Source organism: Amia ocellicauda, chromosome 14, assembly GCF_036373705.1.
Source record: "Amia ocellicauda isolate fAmiCal2 chromosome 14, fAmiCal2.hap1, whole genome shotgun sequence".
Classification (NCBI taxonomy): Eukaryota; Metazoa; Chordata; class Actinopteri; order Amiiformes; family Amiidae; genus Amia; species Amia ocellicauda.
Window position 1 is genome coordinate 20563232 of NC_089863.1, and position 12952 is coordinate 20576183.

Genomic DNA, 12952 nt, shown 5'->3' on the forward strand with positions numbered 1-12952 from the left:
CTTAATTGTCATGTTTGAATTCATTAAATGAAACCGAACAATATCAATTGAACCCACTCCTGCTGTTCAATTGCTATATGTAGACTTGGATATTGGAGCAGCTGGAATGATGACAGCCCTAATGTAAATGTAATATTTGCTTAACTTTTGCCAGACAGGTAAAAGAGTAGACAACAACAACAACAACAACAACAACAACAACAACAACAACAACAACAACACCAAAAACATATCCTCTATGCAAAATGAACAATGACATAAAGTCAATGAAGAATCTGATTCCACCTCACCAACTCAACACCAACAACATGATTCAAGAGAAAATGACTAGTGCAGAAAAATAAAACGAATAACTAAAATAACAAGACAAACGGCTTCTTTGCTCTGTGAGTCTGGATTAAATCTCAAAAGTGTATGAGACAACTGGGCTTGGAGAATGACTTTGTTTGACTTATGACAAAAATTAACGAAATATATACTCAGTTACCATTTAATGCTATAGTGCAGTACAATATAACAAGTCAAATTTGTACAATTCATATTTCCGCTAGTCGTCAAGATTAATTTGTATAATTCAGTACCGTTGATTGTATTGTAACACTGTGCTGGATATACAGTCCCTGCTGTAAATATTTCGTTTTTAGAGGATTTGATCTTTAGTGAGTAGGCTATTATTAAAAACTAGCATGAACTGAAGCAATTGAAAAAGTGACAGGGCTTCACCAATACTGAACACCTATTTCCTTGTACTGTGGATAAGAATATGAATCTAATGATGAATGTCATTTGCAAACGGTCAATTCTCTCTGCTGTGAGTAACAAGAATAGGATTAAAAAACCGTGGCTCAGACAAGAGCACAGCTTAATATTGCGTTTGTCTGCTGTCAGCTGTTAGCATGGCTCAGGTTAAACACTGCATCTGTGCCAAGACAGAGGGCTGTACTACGAAGCGAGGTAACTGCTTATCCAGGTAAGTTCAGGAGCAAGTTTGCGAGGTCGGTGTATCTTCCCGGTTAACCCGCACTGTGAAGGTGGGTAAGTTTGACCCGAGGTCAGCGGTCAGGGCAATACGCGCATCTCTGCGCTGCTGCTTAACCCGGTGTCAGCCTGTATAACAGTCTTGTCGGGCTGTGAGGGGCTCTCTGCGCAGGGCGAGGGTGTGTAGACACGGGCAGCTCCTCCAGCTCACCCCGAGGATGCTCTCTATGAAAGGGAATGCAGTGTCTGTGCCGCTACAGGCCAGTCATGTCAATGGCACTCCGGAGTGACGCCCTCACTGTGAACAGGTGATGCTGCACCTCTGAGCAGGAAGACTGTCTGCCGCGCAGCTCGCAAGCTGGCACTCGCTCTCTGAACTGCTGATGCGTGTGCTGTGTCCCTGGCCGTTTAAGCCTCTAAAGACCAAAGAGGCTTTTTATGCGATCGCAGGTAATTCGCAATATAAAAATACTTGGTCTATTTTTAATATGCATAGGCTGGGCCTATTTACAGAACACATGTTTTGCATAGGAATGATAGGGTGATGGTGCGATTGACTGTGCGCATGTCACCATTAGAGCACCCCTGGGAGAACATGAGGGGGATTATGTGAATAGGAGGTCATTTCACAGCATCAGTGTTCAGGTATTTGATCATATCATATTTGATCTGACATGTAGCCTAGGCTACATTATTTTGTTCTCAAAACTTCTACTTATATTCAAGACAATTAAAGACACGTCAGGTGGTGAGCCACGACCAAGAGTGGATATGCGTGAATCGTGCCCTCCTCCAGTTTTCACTCTCTGCCTTTTTTCTGTTTGCTGTGAACACATGAACAGGCTATTCCAAGTGTAGGCTACACACCACATCTGTACTGTGTATTAATGATGAGTATTATTAATACACACCACCTGATAGAGTATTTTTATATTTCATCCGGACTTGATGCAGGTGCGTTTCCACTGGGGCTGCAGCTCAAATGATTGTTAGAATGAAGTTATTCTGAACACAATGGCATTACATTCATGCAGGCAGCCCTACAGCCTGGGTGCCATAGTGAGTAGATCTTCATTCATTAGCAGTGAGTAACGGGCCAGTTTCAGAGATTATCCTAATTGTTGTCACATATTTAGATAGACTATTTTACGTGTCCTTACATCTCAATCAAAGTAGAGAAGATATGAACCCTGTTCTTACGACCCTCATATCCTGACATTACAGCTGCGTTATCCCGGGGACACAGAGATGCGCACACACTGAGCATGCGCACCCACTCTTAACACGGTTTAACAATCAGAGTTTGTCAAGCCTGACTTTCCTTGATAACCCCGAGCTCAATCTCAGGAGGGTTAAACTCCCTTCGTAGTGCAGCCCTCAGGTGGGACTTGGACGACATGAGTTTAGCAGACACTTTAGCAGACAATACATGTGGAGCCTATTTATCTGTGCAGACTTACCGCAAACATTGTCTTCTCTTGCCGTGCGTCATTCGCCGGTGTGTCTCCCAAAAGAGATGGAGAGATAACCGGCTACTTCACTTTCTCGACCGTTTAAATATTGACGGGTTTAGAAAGTCAAGCGCTTGAAACATCACCTGAATGCAAAAATACAAACAAAAATGAATAGGTATCTCTCGCTTACTGTAACAAATGAATGTCTACAGTATAGCTATATATCTGTATGACTATTTCATACATAGCCAAGTGTCATCCTCCTTAAAGCATCTATTAGACTAAAATGAATGACTGTTTTAAATAATATGTGAGACTTTCCTCCCCCGCAATTGCACGCAGTGGTTGAGGGACTAGTAGTCTCTCTCTCCTCTCCCCTCCACAACATTAGTGCAGCTGTGGGAGCACCTTTTCAAAACCTCACACCCCAGTTGTTGGGTATTTTGGGGGAATTTCTATCATCATTTGTAAACAAGTGTCGTGTGCACATCCAGCTGTGTAGCAAATAAACTAACTCAGGGAATGTCCCGTCTCATTTAAATGGGAAACATCCCATCACACACGACTTCACTTACAGATTCATATAGTTGAACTGTTGCTGATAACTTGTTCATTCCTGCAAAGTTAAGCAACACTATGATGGGACAGCAACATTAGTTGTTGTCCTTTTATTGAGTATAATTACATTGAAATCGTATGGACATATGAATGATTAAAGTGAATTGTTTGCACACGCTTAAACATCTTGTTTAACCACAGCATTACATTATTCTTACTATAATATTCTTTCAAATGTGAGGTCTGAAGACTTCTGACTACAAATGTATACTGCATGTGGGCTAGGCACATTAAATGTACATCAACCACATACAGTGTATTAATATGGCATGGACAAATGAAACAGAATCATTAAAACAAACAAACAACCCACAAAAAACACCTTCTTGAACAGATCTAATTCACTTAATGTTGATGTTACTGTCCTATCCCAAGGCTTAGTGCAGGGGATTTCTGAACTGAGTGCTGGGCAAACATTTGTGGATGTTAGGGATTTTTCAAATTTTTCAAACACTGACTAAAAAATAAGGACCATTACATGAATATTGTGTCAGAGCTCACTGCAGCAGTAGTTTTTACTTTTTAATAACATATGTATTCAACTGAAATGGTGACAGCAGTGGCGTAGCCACGGGTGTGACAGCGTGTGCCTGTGCCACCCAAAGGGGCACCCAGAAATCAGATGCAGAATTTTTTGTTATAGCCTTATGCTGGGGTCACACTACACGATTTCTACAATCTGACCCGATGTTGTGAACAGTGCGCAGCTCACACTTAACCACTATTTTGCACTGAATTGATGTCTTTTGCGTGGTGAAGCAGCGCACAGCCGAGCCTTCAGCACAGACACTGTCTGATCTGACATCCGTGTCCTGGATCTGCGTCACAGCCTGCAACCCCACACCCGCACAAACACAGAGATCCGCACAGAGGACGGGCATTTACAGGACACGTTCGTGAAGTGCAGATGTCCGCAGTTATGCGCAGATCTGCGCTGCTCCACCAATGGGATCAGTGGATTTCTGCAGCTCTGTGCAAAACTGCGGAAATCTGCGCAACAAGAGCACGACCACAAACTGCTGCTGCTGTCCGTGTTCGTGTGTCGGACAAACACACAAAGCGCAGAGAAAAGAGGATGAGTGTGAAGACACGGCTGGCAGGCGTGGGCAACAGCCTGTCTACCGTGTGAGAGCTGGAGGTGAGCAACACGCAGCTCTATCCTGTATCCATCCCACAGTGTGAGCAGCGCAGGGCAGGGGTCGATATTTAGCGCAGACCTGGGTCAATTACAGATACTAATTGGTATCATATTATGTTCCCTGTATTACAGTACTTTAAAATAACTTGCGCCGAAGCAACCATTGGTATTTGAAGTATTTTAATAAAGGCGAATGGAAATCTTATTCTCCTGTCATGTTTCTTCTCTCTTCTTCATCAGCTCGTCTCTCTCCACGATCGTCAGTATGAAACATGTTTAATGAAGTCGATCGCATCGGAGGCAGCGACGCAGCAGCCCGTCTCTCACTGCACGACTATAGGCAGCGGCCCGAGGGCCAAATCGGGCTTAAATTCGTGTAGTGTGACCCCATCATTAGGCTATTATGGTCTAATTATAATAATAAAATAATAAAAGCCTATGTAAAGAATGATTGCACTGTGATGTTTAAAATAACAATAACAATCAAAGAATGGACTACTGTGTTGTAGAGCAAGTTTTTCAGATGCTCACCCACAGTGTCTTTTCTGGCTACTTCCACTCTAGAATGAGCTGGCATTCTTGCAGAGGAGGTGCACTGCAGCACTGCAGAAAAGAAAGGGAGTGTAATAGAGAGCAGCAAACTGGCACTGTGAGACTGGCTGAACTTTCACTTCGTTGTTAAGAGATAAAAAAACTCCTGTAGTGGGACCTGGTCCTGTATGAAGAAATAATTAGTATAGTTTTGAATGTTTTCTCTGCAAGGGTAAAATCCTAAACTGGAAGACAGAGACAGGCTAGGGACCAGATCAGCCCTGTGCTCTGTGTACTCTGTTGAGATGGCACTAATCTGTTCCCAGAAGAGCACTCTCTTCAGCCATTTGTTCGCCCTTTTCAACTGTATGCAGCATGTTGACAATATAAAGCGGAGTTGTTTTTTGTTTTTTTACATTGAGTGAAGGTGCTTACAGACAGTATCATGCTGAACAAATCTGTTAAATCAACAACTAGGACATACATTACAGGGGTCACCATTAAAATGGCTTTATCATTCATCTATTAATGCAACTTTTAGACACCGCTTTAGCACATAAGAAACAATGGCCTTTACAGCATATTGCATGTCAACTAGGATTTAAAATTGCATTGCATTGCAGATTCTCATTCACCCTTTCGATAGTTTACTGATTATCTTTGAAACGTGAGCAGAAAAAGGACCAGCTCAGTTGAGATACATTTTTTATGCATTGGTCTGATGTAGCGTCATCTCCTTCCTTTCCACATGTTGTATGCTATTAATAAAATAAGCAGTTCATAAAATAGATTTAAAGACTGGAAAAGAAAAAGTGTACAATAATAAGTTCTTATCGTGTTGTCTTTCTGCAGCACCTTCATTGCAAGCCTCCGCATCATAGCACGGCATGGTCTTTCCATTGATCGGGGTCTGCTACTTAATGACTCCACTTTACTGTACAACTTGAAACCTAAAGAATGATCAAAATAAGGAAAAAGGGAATTTTACGCACTGTGTCAAATTCAGGTTGGATAGATAGAGGAGACGCAGAGCAGAGAAAAGGGTCAGGCCTCTGCCGAAACCAGGCTGTCGATACCAAAAGGTTAAAAGCTGCCAGGAATCTGGCCCCATATATCATCCACAGTTGCTCCATGACACCGATCCTTAAGAGAAGACAGAAAAATTATATTCATTCTCAGCATTGACAGTTTAGCTGGAGCACTGTATCGACCACGCCACCCTCTGTTCAACGAAGGAGGGAACTCGAGCTATGATAGTTCCAGCCTCCCGACGCTAGGGTGCGATAGCGCTGTGTCCACACTGTACGCTAAATTGGAGTGCACTCAGTGACTCACCTTAGTATAATCATGGCAGATGTAACATCGGGGTGATTGCTTTGCCAGTGTTGTGTGTGTGTTGCTGTAAAGTTTTTACATCTTTTCTGTTATTATTTCCCGGTAAGCTGTAACTTAAATTTGTATTACCTAATTGTGTATTGATATTGATTTTTATGCTGTGAACTGGGAACAGACGCTAATTAAACAGGGCTAGTCAAATATAATTTTGTTTATTTAAATACGTTTTGTTGAAGCAAAATGAGAAATAATTTGTATTAAATGGAAAAGCGTGTTACTATTGTATTGTGATGAAGGAAAGTAGTAGAAACTGTGATTGAAATAGAATGTTTAAATCGAGTGTTGAGACCTGGAATTCGAGATTTACTAGTGCGCGGGTGTAGATTACAGGCTCTTACATATGATTGCGCCTGGATTAGTGCAGGATTTTGTTTGTTCTGTTATTATTGACTAAAACGGGAATGCTAAAACGATATGATTTAAATAGGCTAATTGCAGTAAAATGAAAAGGTTATTATTGAAAATGTTTGCAAGGTTGATTTAGCAGGAATAGGTTCGAATCAATATCTCTGTTGATTCCATTAGATTTTGGTTGGGATTATTGAAATGTATGAATATGGTTCTTAACAGAAATGCTATCGGAGCATGTAATATGTGTGATTCTGAAATAGTCTAATCATTACAGATGAAACATCGGGGTGACTGTATTGCCAGTATTGTGTGCGTGGGTGTTATTATTACCAGAATAAAATAGACTTCATTGGAACAAGAGTGCCCCTGATTAAATATTTTAAATATGTAGCAGAAACTGACAAGACTCAGAAGTGTTACATATTGATGCATAAAACCATCATTTTAGGAATCATGTGTGTTCCCATTTAAGGAAAGCAATGCTGATTAATAATAACAACAATTTCAATAATAATATCTATAAACACACACAAGACTTCAGATTAGATTCCACAGGTGAACAGTATTGTTGATAAGAACATATTAAAGGGTATATTTGGCAAATTATACAATTTTAAAAATAATTTTAATACAAGTTTCTGTCTGTTGGTTCTTTGTTAGGTGTGCTCTACTTGGATGGTGAGGATCTTCTCCTTCAATTATCTCTTTCGTTGCTTTTCTCAGGTATGGCTTCTGAAGAGCAGTTCCAGTGCTCTATATGTCTGGATATATTTACCAACCCTGTCTCCACTCCCTGTGGGCACAACTTCTGCCTGGCATGTATCGGAGGGTACTGGGATAACAAAGGCATGTACGAATGCCCACTATGTGTCAAACATTTTAAAAGAAAACTTCATCTCAGCATTAACAGAGGCTTTGCAGAAATCACGGAGCAGTTCAAGAGGAGGAGGCTCATGTTCCCAGAAGAGCGCTCTGCTCTGCCTGGAGAAGTGCACTGTGATATCTGCACTGAGAGGAAGCTCAGGGCTGTGAAATCCTGCCTGGTCTGTCTGGCCTCTTACTGTCAGACTCACCTGGAGCCCCATCAGAGAGTGGGGACACTGAAGACACACAAGCTGATTGAGCCTGTGAGCAACCTTGAAGACAGGCTGTGCAAGAAGCACGACAGACCCCTGGATCTGTTCTGTAGAAGTGACAGGACTTGTGTCTGTGTGTTGTGCACTGAGACAGACCACAGGACCCACAGCATTGTCCCCGCAGAGAGGGAATGGACAAAGAAGAAGGTGAGCTCCAGAATGATCTCTACAATATTAATACAGGTTAACTGAAATATCAAATGTAGTTAAACTAATAACTAAATGTTTATACTCAAAGAAAAATCATATATATGTGAAGACAGATATATTTATGTGGATGCTTTGTCTAGTCTAATTTCATAGACTGTCCTGTCATAATATCTTTTATAACCATATTCTAACCCAGTGTCAATATTTAAGGTCAGAATTAGAGGACATAATGGCATTTAGTTGCATTCATGTAAAGGCTAAAATCGGAATCTAAAGGATACACAATTTCGCCTTTGTTAAATAGTGTGCAATCAGCAATGACTGGAGTGTGTTCCCTGTCTGTCCACAGGCTCAGCTGGGGGGGACTGTAAAGCAGATGATCCAGGACAAACTGAGAAAGGTGGAGGAGATCAGACAGTCGGTGGCGCTCAGCAGAGTAGGTGTTGTTCCCGTACATTAAGATAGGTGATATTTATAATATTTGATTTCAAGATTATAATTTTTTTCACAGATCATTTAATTGATCTTACCATTTTATTGCTTCTGGTCCCCTCAGCTTGGTGCCCAGAGAGAGGCTGAGGACAGTGAGCAGGTCTTCAGGGCTCTGGTGTGCTCCATTGAGAGAAGCCAGGCCGAGCTGCTGGAGCTGATAGATGAGAAGCAGAGAGCGGCAGAGAGGCGGGCTGAAGGGCTCATTGAAGAGCTGGAGAAGGAAACGCTCTGAGCTGGAGCAGCTCTCACACACTGAGGACCACATCCACTTCCTACAGGTCTGCACGGTGACATCATGTTATTCACAATGACCTTTATTGACCCCCACATGATGATGAGTGTCTCCTCTCTCCTGCTGCAGAGTCTCTCAGACCTGCGCCCCCCTCCACACACCAAGGACTGGTCTGATGTCACTGTGACCTCTGACGTCTGTGTGGGGGCTGTCAGGAGAGCTGTCTCTCAGCTGGAGGAGAGACTCAGAAAAGAAATGCAAAAATTCTATGGAATTGGTAAGTATCTTCTTTCATTAATTCACCTTCAGTCATTACGGGGTCTTATTTCTGCAAGAGTCTTGCCTGTGTGGGCTGATAGGAGAAAAATACTTTCATGGATGTGTTATTTTTGTATGCGATTCAGCTGTCGTTATATACATATTCTGTTGCTGCTGTGTGAAATAATCAAATGGTGTTGTAATGTTTTTCATTACCACATATCAAGTGGGCTAGCAGGAAAATAAATGTTTACCACATTGTATCATATACCACCACTAGGATGATGTCTATTAAATAGTACTTTTACTCCCTAAAGTTCCATATTATTATATAAATATTAAAGAATAATCAAATTGTAAATGAGGTGAGAGGATGCTAATGCTAAAATACAGCCAAAAAGTTGCAATGGACAAATTGCCTTTAATTAATTGTTGCAGTTATTGTTAAATACTTTTGAGTAGCCTAGGACTTTAAACTGCAGCCTGGCTTGTTTGCCTTGTATCAATATTAGAGGAAAAAAGATTTGCTGAATAAAGTCCTGCTTTCTAGCGACACACATAAACCTAAATCACAGCAGTCATGTCCTCTGAATACCGGGTTGATACGTAAATTACCACAATACTTTACTGATACGAACACAGATTAGCAGTGAGTGACCTGCATGAATTCACCTTGAGGCTGTTTCATTTAAAATAAGACGTTTATTTGTTTATTAAACATATAAATGGGAAAACGTGCAATTGAAAAGATAGGATAGAGACAAGCAGGGTGGATACAATTAAAAGAGAAATTTTGACTCAAGACAAACAAAACATGTGAAATAATAATATTAAAGTAGAACGCTACCTATTCCTACAATTCAGAGCCCATACACAACTAGGTTTTATGTAATTGTGATTTATCTAATCCTTGAATAGTATGTGGAAGTTTACTACCTGCGTGGTTTACTGAGGTTCAGTTATGCAGGCGCTCAATAGCGGGGAGGGCTGCGTCGACTTGAGGACATGGTTGCCAAGCTTCCAGGTTTTGTTGGAGAAGTTCTGGTCCTGATTCCTTTCTGTGTTTCCACTTCTGTGCCTTGCAGTCCTCTTGGATTTCTACTCCTAGGGCCTGATATTCAAACTTTGCTCAATTTCAGTGCAAAATGTGTGCATCACAAAAAAAAGCAATTTCCCCCCAAAAGGAGAGAGATTCTAACATGGCACAAGTCTTTGTGCGACATTGGAATTAAGCTTTTTTTTTTTTTTTTTTTTTTTTCCTGTTGCACAAATCTCTTTGCTCCACGCAAACCCACCTGCACCACTCCACAGTGTGCTGTTATTCCCACAGTTTGAGCCAACTTTGCGCATTTATTGGATGAGTGCGCCGCATATATTGTGCATACATTTGTATATTCAGTTAATTATGGCTTTTATGCAGTTCAATCTGATTGCGTTATGCGCATGTTTAATATCAGCCCGGAATGCATTTGCATCTCATGTTTGCAATTTCCAAGTCATTACCATATGTTAATAAGCCATGGCATTAAAGAAACACGACTCTACAGTGTAGCATTACTGTCTAAATGTCCATGGAAATGCTGCATGCAACTAACTACATTTTCAATGTATGTATGTGTTGCCATTCATTCAAAAAAGCTGTCCCCTGAAATAGTGCTGTGTGCAGAGTTAACGGCATCCTTTTCAACATGTTATTTTGTGCGTTGCAACCCTTTTTTTAATGCGTGGCGCACAGCTACGAATATACCAGGAATCATGTATAAGTTCAGCCACTCCCCCCATATTGCGCCATGCATACAATTAAAGGATGAACAGCGCAGAATGGATTGGCAAATAATATGCATTATTGAGTGCATACCCCTCTGCGTGGTGCACAAACCCTATGAATATGGGCCCTAAGCCCCTAGGATTTTTACACTCCCAAAATATTTTTTATTTTTTAATATTTATTTATTTATTTAAATTTTAGACTAAGGGGATTCTAATCTTTCCCACCAAACAGTTTTCTGCGCAGTTTAACAGTATGTTCATCACAGTCATAGTTCACCAACAACAGCCTTCCCATGGGAAATAAACCCAGCTACAACCTGGACTAAAGAAGGATATTTATAAATGTTTCAAGCCTGCTCGTAACTTTTGTCACCTCAAAATGTTATGTCTTTTGCAGCTTGTGCAAATGCTGTGCACCTCACAGGTTCCAGCCCTGATACGTCCAACCTTTAAACTTTCTTTAAAGTGCCAATGACTACAGTGTTTCTGAATTAATAATAACAAATCAAAAAACAATGCTTTGATTCTGAATACATTATGAAATGTTCATACAGGAATAATGGTTCTTTCACGTCTTTCTTTCCAGAGCTGAAGAGGATCCAGCAATATGCAGGTGTGTGATGTCTGTTCTTCTAGTCTCATATGTTTAGATGAAAAAATAATTGTTGTCTTCTTTCTACTGCTATGATTATAGGGACCTTGCTCTTCCATTTAAATATGTTTAGTTTTTTGTAAATATCCTCAATGTAGTAGTATACATGTAATTGTATCATGTTACTTTGCACTGTTTTGAAAACATATTTTGGAGACATAATTTGAGTATCATATTGTTAGTTTTTCACTTTATTGCCACATTATTTGATTAGCTTGGTAAATAGTACATCAGCCAGTCATGTGATTAATATACAGTGGAGATCGTTTATAGCGATCACGTCCGTCCGGGTCAAACTGATCACTATAAGCGGATGATCGTTATAACCGATTTTTAATTTTTATTTATTTCTCTTGCAGATTACCATTTAAGTAACATTTATATATTCATTACATGAATATAAAGTAATTAAATGGACAGCTTCACTATTACCTGAATTTTATTGACTTTCAAAATCCGTCGGTAGTGTACATAGGCTAGACTAAGCCACAGCTTGCCGCTGGTTTCAGTGCATTTCAAATAAAATAAACTGTAGGCTATCAATGCCAAACTGGTAGCAGAGTTTGAAAACAAACGTAATCATAAAATATTCTGATCTTAGTCAAAAAATAAACTGCTTAACAATAAGTAGCCTACAAAACAATGAGGCTACCTCCGTTTTGTGTGTCGGCTCTGTGCCGCCTGGAAAAGTCATTTCTACATATGTTGAAATGTATGAAAAGACCCAAAATGAACACTATAAGCGGACTACTTGATCACTATAAGCAAATTATTTAAACAGCATTTGTATAGGAACGATTCCGTCCCAAGCTATTTGATCCATATAAGCGGTTGATCGCTATAAACGTGATCGCTATAAGCGGTCTCCACTGTAACTTGTTAGAGGTATAGGGTAGACTCTGCCCTTTCCTTCAAGTTTCTCTCCTCTCTGATTAGCAGTGGATGTGACTCTGGATCCTGAAACCGCTCATCCCAAACTCATCCTGTCTGAGGATGGGAAACAAGTGCGATTGGGAGACAAACGACAGGCTCTCCCTGACAATCCAGAGAGATTTTATCTGTTTTTCTGTGTCCCTAGGAAAGCAGGGTTTCAGTTCAGAGAGACATTACATGGAGGTGGAGGTGGGGGAGAAGAATGGCTGGATTGTAGGAATTGTGAAAGAATCCATGAATAGGAAGGGGACACATTTTCTAAACTCTCAAAATGGTTACTGGACCGTAAGAAGAGGGAATGCGTACCTGGCATCATCGTCTCCTGCTGCTGTTCTTTCCATGAGCCTTAAACCTCGGAAGGTGGGGGTGTTTATGGATTATGAGGGGGGGCGGGTTTCCTTTTACAATGTTGAAGCCAAGTCTCTTATCTACACTTTCACTGACACCTTCACTGAGAAACTCCATCTTGCCTTGAGCCCTGGTCTCCATCATGCAAGTGAAACCACAGCTCCACTGATCATCTCTCCTGTGTCAGTTTCATCTTCATAAATCAGACTCAACATCAAATAAATGCTGATTCCAAGGGCACTGCCATCACACTAAGATGTTGAATGTCAAAGCTACAGTCTGGAGCTGATTTGGGGCATCAAATATCCAAAATATTAAAAGTGGTAAACTTCAGTTTGTCATGACATTTATACTTTTCCTTTCACTGAAAACATTAAAACAATGTGTAGCACTCAGGCCTCATTGTAAAGATTTGTGATTAGTTGATAAAGTTTATACTTTTTATGATGATTACTGATTTGGATACATTTAGTTAATTAACTATTAAAAGTCAATAAAATACTGTAATTATAAAAA

General features: G+C 40.5%; 1 pseudogene; it reads left to right on the forward strand.

The window, feature by feature from the left end:
* The first annotated feature begins 7181 nt into the window (after positions 1-7181).
* Positions 7182-12673, forward strand: LOC136767911 (E3 ubiquitin-protein ligase TRIM39-like; annotated as a pseudogene).
* Positions 12674-12952: the final 279 nt, after the last annotated feature.